The following is a 13,393-nucleotide window of genomic DNA, read 5'->3' as shown; positions in this document are numbered from 1 at the left end:
TTGAAATCATCCAGGTCTTGAGAATTTTTGTTTTATATATAATAATTACTTGAAATGATACTATATACTGGCCCTTCTTTCTCAACAGGAAAGTGGCAAAGATATTTTCAATGACTAGACACTCTCTAACTTGAATTATTTATATTTCTTGTTTACTTTCCTAATTACTCATATTACCCCTACTAAAATAAGATAATCCCGGTTTATAGCAAACTGTGTTGTTGAGATAAAATGAACACAAATTAGGCATTAATGTACTCTAAACAACACTTTGTTTAAAATAGTCCAGATGGTTTTTTTAGAAGAATAGATATGTATTGTCCAGCAATAACACTTCATCTCAAATAAAAGGAAATTAACAGAATTTAAAGACTACCACAAAGGTATATTTGGCTATATCCAGCTTCAGTTTGTAGAATGGGTTAGAGGGGTACCAGGTCATCTTTCTTTCTTCTTTCTTTCTTTTGCCTTTTAATGTTTAAAATTTTTTATTTCAAATATTGTAAAAACTATTAGCACGTATCAGTTAATCAATTCACTGTGATATTTGCATAGATGGTATATCTTACATTGATCATGCCCATCTACCCCTTCCCAGTCCCTAGTATATTCTATTTTCAGGTCTTTTTTTTTTTTTTTTAGGTTACCACATATAAGAGAACAAGTGATACCTGTCTTTCTGTGTCTGGCTTATTTCACTTAACATGACGTCCTCCAGTTTCATTAATTTTGCTGAAAATTACATGATTTCATTCTTTTTATGGCTGAATAATACTCCATTGTGTATGTATTTTTTTTCTTTATCCATTCACGTCTTGACAAGCACCTAGGCTGGTTCCATACCTTAGCTACTGTGACTAATGATGTAATTAACATGGTATGCAGGCATCCTCTTTGGTATGCTGACTTCATTTCATACAGCTATATACACCTAGGAACAGGATAGCTGGATCAGTTGGTAGAGCTATTGTTCTAGTTTTGTGAGGAAACTTCATGCTGTTTTCTATAGTGGCTGCACTAATTTACATTCCCTCCAAAGGTGTATAAGGGCTCTTTTCCTTTTTCTCCACATCCTTGACAGCATGGATTTTTTTTTTTGAGGTTTCTGTTGTTTTTTGTTTTTTTTTTTTCATTTTGTTTTGTTTTGGATAATAGTCAACTAGAACCTCAATGTAGTTTTGCTTTGTTTTTCTAGTGGTACTGGGATTTGAACTCAGGGCTTTGTCCTTGCTAGGCAGGTAATGCCAGCTCTCAGTATAGTTTTGATTTGCATTTCCCTGGTGCCTAATGATACTAGGCATTTTTTATATATTTATTGGCCACTAGTATTTCTTCTTTTGAAAGTATCTATGTTGATCATTTGCCCATTTTAAAAACTGGATTATTTATCTTACGTGCTAAGTTTTTTTGAGTTCTTTATATCTTCTGGATATTAACCGTCTAACAGATTAATATGTAGCAAATACCTTCTGTCATTCTGTAGGCTGTCTCTTTACTCTGTTGTTTCCTGTGCTTTTGGAGTCCTATCTAGAAAGCCACTGCCTGGGTCAATATCTTGTAATGTTTCCCCTAGGTTTTCCTTTGGTAGTTTCAAGAGTTTCAGGTCTGTACATTAAGGTCGCTGATCCATTTTAAACTGAATTTTTGTACAGAGATACGAGTCAAGGTTAAATTTCCTGCCAGGTAATCTTGATGTAAATCTGACCTCATTGTTTCCCTCCATTTTTTTGTGGTTGTTGTTTGTTTTGTTTTGGTTGGGGGCTGGGAATTCAACCTGCGTGGTAAGTAAGTGCTCTACTGTTGAGCTACAACCCCAGCCCCATTCCCCTTCTTTTCAGATGCTTCTCTCCACCTTCCTGAAAAAGTCTAAACTGTTGGACAGGTATCTCTCTAGCCTTATTTCCTCCCTCTTCCTCTCGTCTGCCCTACCAGGACTGGTGCCTCTTCCCACCACAGGCCAGTAAGCTTCATCTTCTGCTTCCCTCTCCCTTACCTCTTAGTTGTCAAGTGCTGTTGGTTCTCCTGAAATCTCTCTCAAATCTGCCCTCTTCACTCCACTCAGGCTGCCACTGCCCTTTTTTCACTTTTAGTCCCCCATTCCCCTAAGCAGGATATATCCTGACTGCTGCTGTGAAAGCAATTCACTCATTAAAAGAAGAAAAGAAATTCACGCTCATAAAAAAATAGGGCAAGAAGGAAAGGAATTAAACACGTCCCCATGATCTCACAACACAGACACAAAGAGCTGACCTTTTTAGTACACTCATGTTTCATAGCAGCATTATTCACAATAGTCAAAAGATGAAAGCAGCCCAAGTATCCAGCAATGGATAAACGGGGTAAACAAAATGTGCCATAAGCGTACAATGGAATATTAGTTAGCCTAAAAAAAGGAAATCCTAACACATGCTACAAAGATGACCTTTGAGGACATTAAGCTAAGTGAAATAAGCCAATGATAGAAGACATGTACTGTGCTGATTCCATTTTCATGAGGTTACCAGAGTAGTTAAACTCATAAAAAGTAAAAAGGTGGCTGCCAGAAGCTGAGGGGAGAGGAAAATGGGGACTGTTTAATCAGTATAGAATTTGACTTACAAGATGAAACCTCACCACAGTGTGAATATACTTAAAACTACTGAACAGCTCACTTAAAATGGTGACGAAAAGATGATTAGGATGGTCAATTTTATGTACACTTTGCCTCAACTAAAAAAGAATGAATGATATTTCGGGAGATTTTTTTCCTGTAGGTACATGTACACTCAAAAATAGAAACATATCTGCCTTTCACACCTAACCAGATGATGCAAACACATCTCGGCTACGTGTAGCTCCCACCTAATTAATTCCTTTTTAATGGCTGAAGTGTCCCATGGCAGCACCATAACTTAGCTGGTCAGTTTTCAGTATTATAAAAACATCCCAGTCAACATCTTTGCATACTTTCCCATGATATCTATCACAGACACCGGATTTTTTCTTTTGTTGTCAGTACTCTGATTTCCCCAGGGAAAACTACCTCTTCATCATCCTAACACTCATCCTGTCCCCCCACCCCCAACCCCAGCCAGCTCTTAGACTACGTGGCCATACTAGGCACGGTTAACTTTATTTCTAAATACCATTATAATATCACCATTTTTCCTGCTCACTTATTGCCAGCATAAAGCTGTCGCTTAGTGGTAGAGCGTGCACTGAGCATGCTTGAGACCCAGGGTTCAATGCCTAGCATCAAAAAAAGAAAAGTAAAACATGAAGCTGGGTGCTGGTAGCTCAGGCCTGCAATCCTAGCTACTTGGGGGAGGCTTAGATCACAGTTCAAGGCCAGTCCAAGCACATAGTTGGAGAGACCCCCCCATCTCCAAAATAACCAGAGCAAAAATGAATTGGAGATGTAGCTCAAGTGGGAGAGCACCTACTTTGAAAGTGCACACCCTGAGTTCAAACCCCAGACCCACAAAAAAGAAAAAAGTTGGAAAAAAAAAAAGAGGAAGAAAGCCATTGCTTTTTCTCTCTTATATAGCTGCTTTTCCACTTCTTATCATATCTAAAATATTTATAACTTACTTCTCTTGAATTTTCTTAGCATATAATCATACCAGGAGGTAGAGAATTGTATCACCTAGGTAGTAATTAAGAATAAAAACTCTGGGCTCTATGATGTGACTTTTGGTGAGCTTTTTACCTTGGTTTCCTCATCCACAAAACAGAGATCAGAAGAGTCTATGTCACAGGACTGCTGTAAAGATTAGACTATTGAGATTAGTGCAGAAAAAGGGCTTAACACAATACTAGTCAAAAAACACCTGCTGTCTGCTGATAATGAAAATGTGGCTTTCTTTCCACACTTACACCTTTTATTTATTTGTGACTGTTGCTTTACAGATGTGTCAGCAATTACTCTCTCCCTACTTCTCCAAAAAGTAGAAGCCAACAGACTATCAAAGGACCTGTGCTGTGGAGCTTCTCCACTCCCACCTGTGTGTGTCAGGAAAGCGGTGCTGTCAATTTTCCCTGTCAGCTCCTGTATCTTTTCAGCCCTTCCCTCCTACCGACTCAACTCTATGCCATCCGCATTTCAGTTTCAGCTCTCTCTCAGCTCTCTCTCGTGCTTAAAAAAAACTTCACCCTATTTCTCAATTGCTCTCCAGCCTTCTCCCTCCCTCCCTACACAGCCAACCTTCCTTGAGTTGCCTACACTATGTCTTTCTCACATCCCACTCTTACCTCATCCCACTGATACGTTACACTGCACCTTTGAAGCTGCCAGTATTATAGATTCCACCCCCACCATTTCACCAGATCTGTTCACTGAGGTCCCTAGTGACCTCCCTTACTTATTTATTCAGACAACACATTTTACTTTAACTTATCTTGACATCTCAGCAGCATGTAGCAAAGCAGACCTCTCTCCTTCTTTGGCCTGCATTACTATGCTCTCCTAGTTTTCTCCTACCTCTCTGGCTATTTCTTTTCTTGGTATAGCTTAAGTGAATGGTTCTTACAAGAGTGTGCAATGCAGTAGCCCTGAATGATCTGGGCCTTTAAAAATAATCTCTCTAAATGCATGTCTTTCAGTATTGATTTTTTTCATTTTTCTTTCTTTCTTTTAAAAAAAATTTGAGACAGTATCTTGCTATGTAGCCCAAGCTGGTCTCAAACTCGTGACCCTCCTGCCTCAGCCACCCTGAATTCTGGGATTATAGGTATGTAACACCATGCCTGACTCAATATTGATCTTTAAGTTGTAGTGGACTGTTTCTGTCTCCATGAATGTACTTCTGAATGTCTGGAATACCAGACATTCAGGTAAGGAATACCTTACCATTCTCCCTGCTCCCCAGACACAGCTAACTCTCACTACTTCCTCAGAACATTTTATCAAGACCCTCCCAAGACTCCTTAACATGACCCCCTTTCACAATTATTATCACACTTACAACCATTTGTTTGATGTATGTTTTCCTAACTAGTCTGTGATCTCCATGAAGACAGGGATTGGCTTCCCTACCTGTGCAGTGCCTGGTACATAACAGATACTTACTATGGTTTGCATATGGTTCAAGTATGTCTCCCAAGAGTTCAGGTGTTAAAATTTAAACACCATTGTGAGTTATTAAGAAGGTGTGATACTCAAAGTAAATTTGAATATGGGGATTAAAGGTGCATCATTTGGGAGGTGGTTAGCATTAGATAAGGCCATCAGGGTGGAGTCCCCATGATTAGATACTAATGACTTTATAAGAAGAGGGAGAGGGTCAGAGACGTAGCTCAGAGACAGAATGCTTGTCTGGTGTGTGCAAGGCCTTGGTTCAATCCCCAGCACTTCAAAACACAGGAAGGGAGAGGGAGGGAGGAAGGAGGAAGGCAAGAAGGAAGTTAAGAGAAAAGAGGGAGAGAGACCCAAAGAGACACCCCCATGCTCCCTTTCTCTTGCCATGTGCTACTGTGAATCACCTTGGGACTCTGTTATTAAGGCCACCATCAGATGTGGGCCCTAGAACCTCCAGTTCTAAATAAAGTTACCCAGTTTGGCGACTTTTATAATAATATTGAAAAATGGTCTAAGACAATATTCAGTAAGTACTTTTGAATCACCATAAATGACTGGCTACAAAGTCAAAGGGAGGAGTGATGAGACCAAGAGACAAAGAAAGCCCTGATCTTTCTGTAACCACATCTCTGATCAAACACACACACACATACACACACACACACACACACACACACTCACCCTCCTGATTAAAGAAGGCTTCCTCTACCCTGAAAATGAAGTCCAAAGTCCTCAAAACTTACAAAGAAGTCTTTCCAGAGGGGCAGCTGCTCATCTCTCAGACATCAAGTACCTGAACAACCTCCAGTTCTCAGAGTCTTGCCTCCAGTTAGCCTAAAATTATTGCAGATCGCCCAAATCCTGCACATTCTCTCCAGAGCTTTGCTCGGGATGCTCTCCCTGTCTAAACAACAGGCACTTCCCCAGCTTCCTGCTCTGGAACACAAAGGCAGCTTTTATGTCTCATTTTGGAAGTCACCGTCTTTCGGAATCTCTCTTTGACCATGCTCACCTCTGAAGTCAAGATCAACTGCCTTCTCTTGTGCATCCACAGAGCCCTGTATATCCAAAAATCACAGCTCGAATCACAATGAATCCCGGTTGACGAGTCTATCTCCTCCGGAATACCTAGCGTTCCCTGATGACAAAATGTCTCATTCACCTTTTTACCCCTGGCGATCAGCCCTGGCCCTGGCTCTGGCTCACAATAAATTTATGCTCAATAGTGTTCCTTATAGTGGTGATAATTACAGAAGCTCCCAAGCATTGCGAACTTTACCTGCAAGGATTTCCAATATTAAACTTACTTTGCAATAACGAGACAGGTGAGAAAACGGACGCACCATGAAGTCAAACTTCCCCGGCGGCCCCACAACAGCCGCACACGCATACATTTTCTGCAGTTTCCAGTTACTCCTCGACCCCCAAATAACAAGGACCTTTTTTTTTTTTAATTAAAATTAAACTTTCGAATGAGGCCAAGCGATGCACAAAAATAAAACGAACAGACGAAAACGCACCCCACCCGACGCGGGGCGGGATCAAAGAGCAAAGGAGGCGCCACCCCCGGCGCCGCTGATGGGTGGGGGGACACAAAGGTCTGACCCCACCGTCCTTCCCCGGGCTCCCCGCCGCCCAGCCCTTCGCCCGTATCGACGAACCGACGCCTGGCCCGGCGCGTGTGGGCTGCGTCTGCCCGCTTGGCCCAGGCTCACCTGCCGCCTCGCCGCCTCGCGGAGCCCGGGCTGCCGGCGCGCAGCGCCTCCCTGGGGCCGCCAGCCCGCGGCGGAGCCGTTGCCATGGCGACCGGGGCTGCCGCGCTCCAGCGGCGTCCTGGCTACGGAGGCCCGGAAGGGACTGAAGACTTCGAGTGCTCTTCTGCAGTCGCCGTGTGGGCACAGGTCCAGGACAGGGGACGAGAATCCGGGTCCCCTGAGCCATGAGCTGTCGGGTTGGGGTTTGGCAACCCTGGATTTGGCCAGAGGGAATGTGGGAAAAGGGTGGGAGGGACAGTGATGCCAGGAGGACAAGTGCCTCAGATGCTGCTGTGCCTCAGTTTATCTCTGTCACCTAAGAGGACTGTTTGGGGAATAGAGGGGCCCTCGGGCTGCAACTTGCTAGACAGGGAATATTATTTATTTATTATTTTGATGGCTCTGAAGATGGAAACCAGGATTTCCTGCATGCTATAGACAACCTTCTAACCACTGAACTACTCCCCCAACCCCTAGACTGGAAGCAATTAAAAGAAAACTGATGGAGGGATTGAAACCGGAGTTTTGGACACAAGGCCCAGACTCCTGAGATTCCACATGCCAGGTCCGGCCACCTGCCCCTAAGTGACAAATAAAGAGGCATGGGGAAGGCAGAAAAAGGAGGTCTTTACACAGCTGAGTCATGCCATGGAAGAGGCAGAGCGAGCACTCAGCTCATCTTCAGCCATCTTCAGGGTAGGGACATGAGTTACAGGTTTAAGTAGACAAAAGAACTGGGGGCAGAAGACAAAGTTATATGTAAATAGTCCCAGTCCCAGGTGTGTTCTGGTTGACCATTACCTTAGTCTGAGAGTTCTGAGAGGGGTGCCGAGAAGAAGTTATCGCTGTCATCATTTGAGGGGAGCAATCTGGTTCCCCTGAGTTGATTGCTTCTGCTCCAAGGTGCAGACTTATCATTATAGGTAATTGCCCTCATTTGGAGGGGTGGTCTGTCCTGCAAGTCTCACTGCTCCTTGCAGGAAATTTCAGTCCCTTTTCATAAAGATGGTATCAGTTCTTTCCTTTCTGGAATCTAAGGTGATCACAAAGTGACTGCAAAGAGAATGGCTCAGAGCAAAGACAGATACACAATGGAGACAGGGATGCCAAATTTCTCCTGCTTTTCATTAATTCGTGTGCCTAAGTGAAGAATCTGTGCTTTTCAGCAAAAGCAGTTTAAGCACCTCTTATAGGACTGGGTATTTCTCTCTGTTAATTATAACAGATTACTCTGAAGGAGTGGTGTTGCAAAGAGTGAATAAAATTGTTTCTTTGGGTGAAACCTCAACCCGAATTAATTTCAATATGGAAGGAAGGAAATGTAGCTTAACTTATGTTGCTGGAATAATCCTGCAGATGTTCTGGAACCTGAGCACAAAGGATTTTCCTTACTCCATTGTTAGTAAAAGCAAAAGGGTTGAGGCCAGCCTAAATGTCTCTGTACTTCGCTGAGTAAATAAATTATGATACATCCGAAAGATAGATTACTATAGCAAGAATTAAGAGGACCCAAAGTAGTTATAGCTATAATACAGTTTAAATGTAAATCTGTCTTCAAGCTATAGGCATAGCAATAGTTTTCTAACTAGACCTGCCTTTGCTTCTACTTTTAACCCCAACCTTTCTCCAATCTATAGTTCAACCAGCAGCCAGAATGATCCTTTTAGAATGTAAATATGCTCAGGTAGCTAGGATTACAGGAGAGAACGACTGGTGACCAACTCTTATGACTATGTCTAAATTTTAAAGTTTATATACCCCATCACAGAATAAAGTTCAGGGGACATATTTATATGAAACACTAAAGCAAAGCACAGACAACCTTTGACATTTAACTATTTATTTATAAAATAAATAAATACATTTAAATAATTGTTTTCCCCTCTATTAAGTACTTCAATGAGATGCATATTATTAAAAATGTTTTATTAATACTTACAATAAATTATTATATGGAAATGTAAAAAAAAATAGAATGAAAATATGATCTTCTGCTCAAAACCTTTCAACTGCTTTGCATTACATTTATAATAAAATCTAGATTTGGTGTTTCAGCCAACAAGCCCCTAAGGAACTACCCCTTGAATATCTGTCCAACCTCACGTCATCATTTTCCCTCTTGTCCATGCTCCAGCCAGAGGATCAAACACAGGGCCTCACACATATTAAGTATGTGTTTTACCTCAGCCCTGTTTTTTCGTTTTATTTTGTTTTTGTTTTCTGAGAGCCTTGTATATGCTAAGCGAACATGCTACCACTGACATAAATCCCCAGTCCTTTGCTTTGTAGTTTTAACCCAAGCCTGCTTCTATCTTGAGGCCTTTAACTCTACTGTTCTGCATTGGAACCACTCCTTCTCCAGATGTCCCTATGGTTTATTTCCTCACTTCCTTCATGTCTCTGCTCCCATGCCTCATACTCCAAAAGACCTGATTTGCCTACTTTTTTGTTTTGTTTTGTTTTGCAGGACTGAGTTTGAACTCAGGACCCCAGGCTTGCTAGGTAGGTGCCTGACTACTCTAAATTAGTAAATCCCCCCCTCAAGCTTTTGCATTCTTCTCTCCTTTCCTTTTCTTTATTAATCTTGTCAGCATCTTGTAGATATCTGATGTTTATATTTTGTTATTGCTTGTCTTTTTTTAACTAGACCACAAGCTCTTTTTTGCTTTGTTTTATTTTGTTTTTGGTTGTTGTGGTGGAGTTTTTTTGGCACCACTGGAGTTTGAACTCAGGGCCTGGTGCTTGCTGGGCAGATGCTCTACCACTTGAGCCATGCTCTCAGATCTAGCATAAGCTCTTTTAAGGATATGTGCTTCGTTTTGTTCCCTACTGTTTTGTCATCACTGGGAACAGTGCCTGGCACATAGTAAGAGGTTGGTAAATATTTATTGAATGAATAAGTTAAATGAACGAAAGCAATGTACAACACCACGTGTTTGGAGTGTTACCACATGTAAAGAGGAATGATAGAGTTTGTGTGTGTGTGTGTGTGTGTGTGTGTGCGTGTGTGTGCGCGTGTTGCTGGCATATACCTCCTGGAAGGAGGTCTAGGAGATGGGGGGTAGGAAGGAAAAGACGCTTCAATTTCACTGTGTTATTTTATGCAATATTGTTTAATATTTCATAAATGTAATAGGGTGATTGCCTCTCACGTTCAAGGCCATGAGTTCCATCCCTAATAGCACCTACATTAAAAACATTCACTGTAGAGTTGTGGGTCATTAGGAGACTGGGACTATGCGTACGTTAGGCTGCTGCCAGGAAAGTGAACTCAGAACCAACCAGGAGCAAGTGACTTAGGAATGCTAAACCTTGAACTTGGGCAAGGCCTACAGCTGAGCAACTGTCACAAATGACCAAAACTACACACCTAGAGATAACCCTACATAACACGGTCTTAGAGGCCACTTTTTTAAAAAGCAGTCTTTAGTTGGGTCTGCAGAAGCCCAATAGGCAACTAAGAGCTGGATGAAAAGGATGGTGTCTATACCTTCATCTGTTTCTCTGGGGAAAAGGAGCTCTGCAAGAAGCATGTGAGCATTTAAGGAGTGTCTGTCTAAAAACTGGTGATAGAGATTGACTAGCCCTAAATTTACCTAACTTACATGCCTTCAAGACAAGAGCAACTAAGGTATTTTTGGTTTTGCAACATCCTGTTCCAGACCCCTGGAGCAACGCCTGAAAGTCTCCAGTCATTGCTCTAAACCTGCAGTCACCTTGGGTTCACCCCGTGATGAATCTGTGCCCCCCACCCCCCACTCACCAAGCAGGAGCAATCATCTCACCGATCGGAACTGCCCCCATCTCTACCACAGGTCTGATAGATAAACATCGTGGGGCATCTCCATTGCCCCACCCTCCAAGCCATGGAGATCGATGGCAGTTTCTTTGACATGGATAAGACTGCGACCAAAACCTGGATGATCAAGGAGACTAGTTTGCTCAAGACCGTTTAATTATGTGCTTCTTCCAACCCTGCCCCAAGTCTTCCTCTATTTAAACCCAGAGCTCATGTCAGTTCCCAAAAAATAGGACTATGAGAAGCTCCTGGTATGATCATACCAAAAATTAAGTTACTTTCCTGCCTCTCATCACTACTATTCCCGTTTGATTTCTGGGACTGAGGCAGGCTAAATTAGAGAAAGTTTGGGACTCAGAAAAAACATTCCATCTTAGATTAACCATGCCTTGGCTCAGGAACCACCCTCACCTGGCCAGGAACCACCTGTGCCCCTCCCCAATCATTATTAGCTGGGAATCTCCTTGTGCTCCCCTTCCCATAGGTTAATGTAGGTTTTAAAAGCTCTCTCAGCTTCAGGCTTCCACTTAGGCTGCACCCATGCTTCCATTTGTATTTTTCTTCCCTAACTTTTAATAAACTCCCTTTAAACCCACATGTCCTGCCATGGATTCATTCCAGTGGGATACATAGAATTTGGAAGTTTTCTGATCACAGACTGCACCAGCATGGTTAACAGGACAAATAGCTGAAGCCAATTTGTTGGGATCCCCCAAGAGTCAGGCTGTAGCCTAGGACTCCAGGAACACCAGCAATCAATCCTGTGTAGCCTAGTGACAACACAGGCTAGTTTAGGATTAGGGTAGCTTCTTTCTTTCTATGTAACTTGTGGAGTTTCCTTTGTCCTCAGTTTCTCCTTCCCTTTCAAAGACCTGAACATTCTACCATAACATATATATGTAATTTTTCCACTTTTTACTTGAAATGAATGCTCAATTTTTTACAAAAATTTAGAAAAAAAAATTATACCACTGCTTAAGTGGGAAACTAGCACCATTTGGTAGAAATAACTGCAAACACACACTTCAAAACAGAGTGTGATTTTTTTTTAAAAATAAAAGTTAATTTTTAAAAATCGTAACTCCAAATAAATCTTTAGCACTTTTTTTTTTTTTGAAGATCCCAGTTTTAGATTATATGAAGATTGGGCTGATTTGTGTTTGTGTGGTGGTTTTGGAATTTAACCTAGGGCCTCATACATGCTAGGCCCCAAAACAGATATTAAACTGACGATGTGAGCCAGGCATGGTGGAATATGTCTTTAATCCCAACACTTGTTAGGCACTAAATACACTTTTTCTTTTTCAATACTGAGGTTTGAATTGAAAGCCTTGGGCTTGTTAGGCAGGCCCTCCACCATTTGTGCCATGCCCCCAGTCCTAAATACACTTTTCATTTGTTTCTGCTTTCTTCAAGCTCTTCTGTCTAGAAAACCAGTTTCTTTTCCTCAGAATACTTAACAAAGTGTTGCCCTATTCAAGATACAGAAACAAAGCCAATTCAGACCTTTAAATTGTTGTAATTTTGTCTTTTGACATAAGAAGCAACGCCCATCTTTTCTTGACTGACTTGGACTCATCCTTTGGTTCACAAACTGAATATAAAACCCTCAGAAAAGTCTTCCAAGGGTACTCCCCAACTAAGCTACCTTCTTCTTTACATAGCAGGCAGTAGGCACTTAAATAGTTTTGTGTGTGTGTGCAACAGATGGGATCCAGGGCTTTTCACATGTTAGCAGATACTCAAGCACTGAGCTCCATGCTTCCCCAGCCCTTGAATATACTTTTATGGAAAAATATTCCCTCAGCTGGCATAGTGGCTCAAGTAGTAGAGCTCCTGCCTAGCAAGTGTGAAACCCTGAGTTTAAATCCCAGTACCACCAAAATCAAAAAACATTCTATCATACACCTCCTAAATACTCATCACACTATGACACAGTGCATTTATATTCCGTGAATGATCACGGCCTGAGAAGGTGGATTCAATTTGTCGTGAATGATATGTTCCATGGTGGAAGAGATTGCATGTTTTATAGTTACAAAACAGTCATAAATCAATGCCTTTGCCAATTACACTGGTGGGAGCATCAGTTACAACAAAGGGGGAAATTTCTTCTTCAGGTTTCAGATATTACAGCATTCCTACCTTTAGGTTTGGTGGAGACTAAAGATCTGCTAAGCTTAGTGATACCTTTGGAGACACTGATCTATTAGCTACAAGCATGTTAGGTCATATACAAAAGTTAAAGTAAATGGTTATCATTTAATTATTATTATATTCATTTAATTTTGAAGTACTGGAGTTTGAACTCAGGGCTTACCTGCTTGCTAGGCAGGTGCTCTACCACTTGAGCCACTCCAGTCTCATTTAATTATTCATTAGCTTAAAATAACCCCAAGGTGATTTTGGCTCTGGACCTTCAACGTTCCATCTCCCCACCATCACAATCTACTTGTAAGAGGCATTCAAATTGCTTTTGTTGAAAAGCACTGACTCCTTACTTGGGCACACAACAGGAGAAGCTTGGCATCCTTGCCTCCATTTTGTATGTCTTTGCTTTAAGCTGTTCTCTTTACAGTCACTTTGTGATCACCTTGGATTCCAGAAAGGACAGAACTGATAACATCTTTATGACAAGGAACCAGAGCCAGCTGAAGCTGCCACCCTCCTAAGTGAGGACAATTCACATCCTCTCAAACAGGAACCAGATTACTCCCTCCAGGTGATAACTTCCCAGAACTGGACCAGACCACCAGACCACTTGCCTGACCAAGACTGCCAGCA

General features: G+C 41.8%; 1 protein-coding gene across 5 annotated transcripts in view; it reads right to left on the bottom strand.

Annotated features, from left to right (window-relative positions):
- Pkig (cAMP-dependent protein kinase inhibitor gamma) overlaps nt 1-6,891 on the bottom strand; it is a 102,801-nt gene extending 95,910 nt beyond the window's left edge. The window contains exon 1 of one of the 5 annotated variants that reach the window (XM_074074829.1): nt 6,772-6,891. The gene's annotated coding sequence lies outside the window, so the exon portion shown is untranslated. Of the gene's footprint in view, nt 1-6,068; nt 6,198-6,363; nt 6,505-6,771 lie in introns of those variants that run through there. The other 4 variants (XM_074074833.1, XM_074074831.1, XM_074074834.1 and 1 more) reach the window with 4 other exon arrangements.
- Nucleotides 6,892-13,393: the final 6,502 nt, after the last annotated feature.

The sequence above is a fragment of the Castor canadensis genome, chromosome 5 (genome assembly GCF_047511655.1).
Source record: "Castor canadensis chromosome 5, mCasCan1.hap1v2, whole genome shotgun sequence".
Taxonomy (NCBI): Eukaryota; Metazoa; Chordata; class Mammalia; order Rodentia; family Castoridae; genus Castor; species Castor canadensis.
Note: the sequence above shows the minus strand (reverse complement) of the source record. Positions and strands in the feature narration are given on the sequence as shown.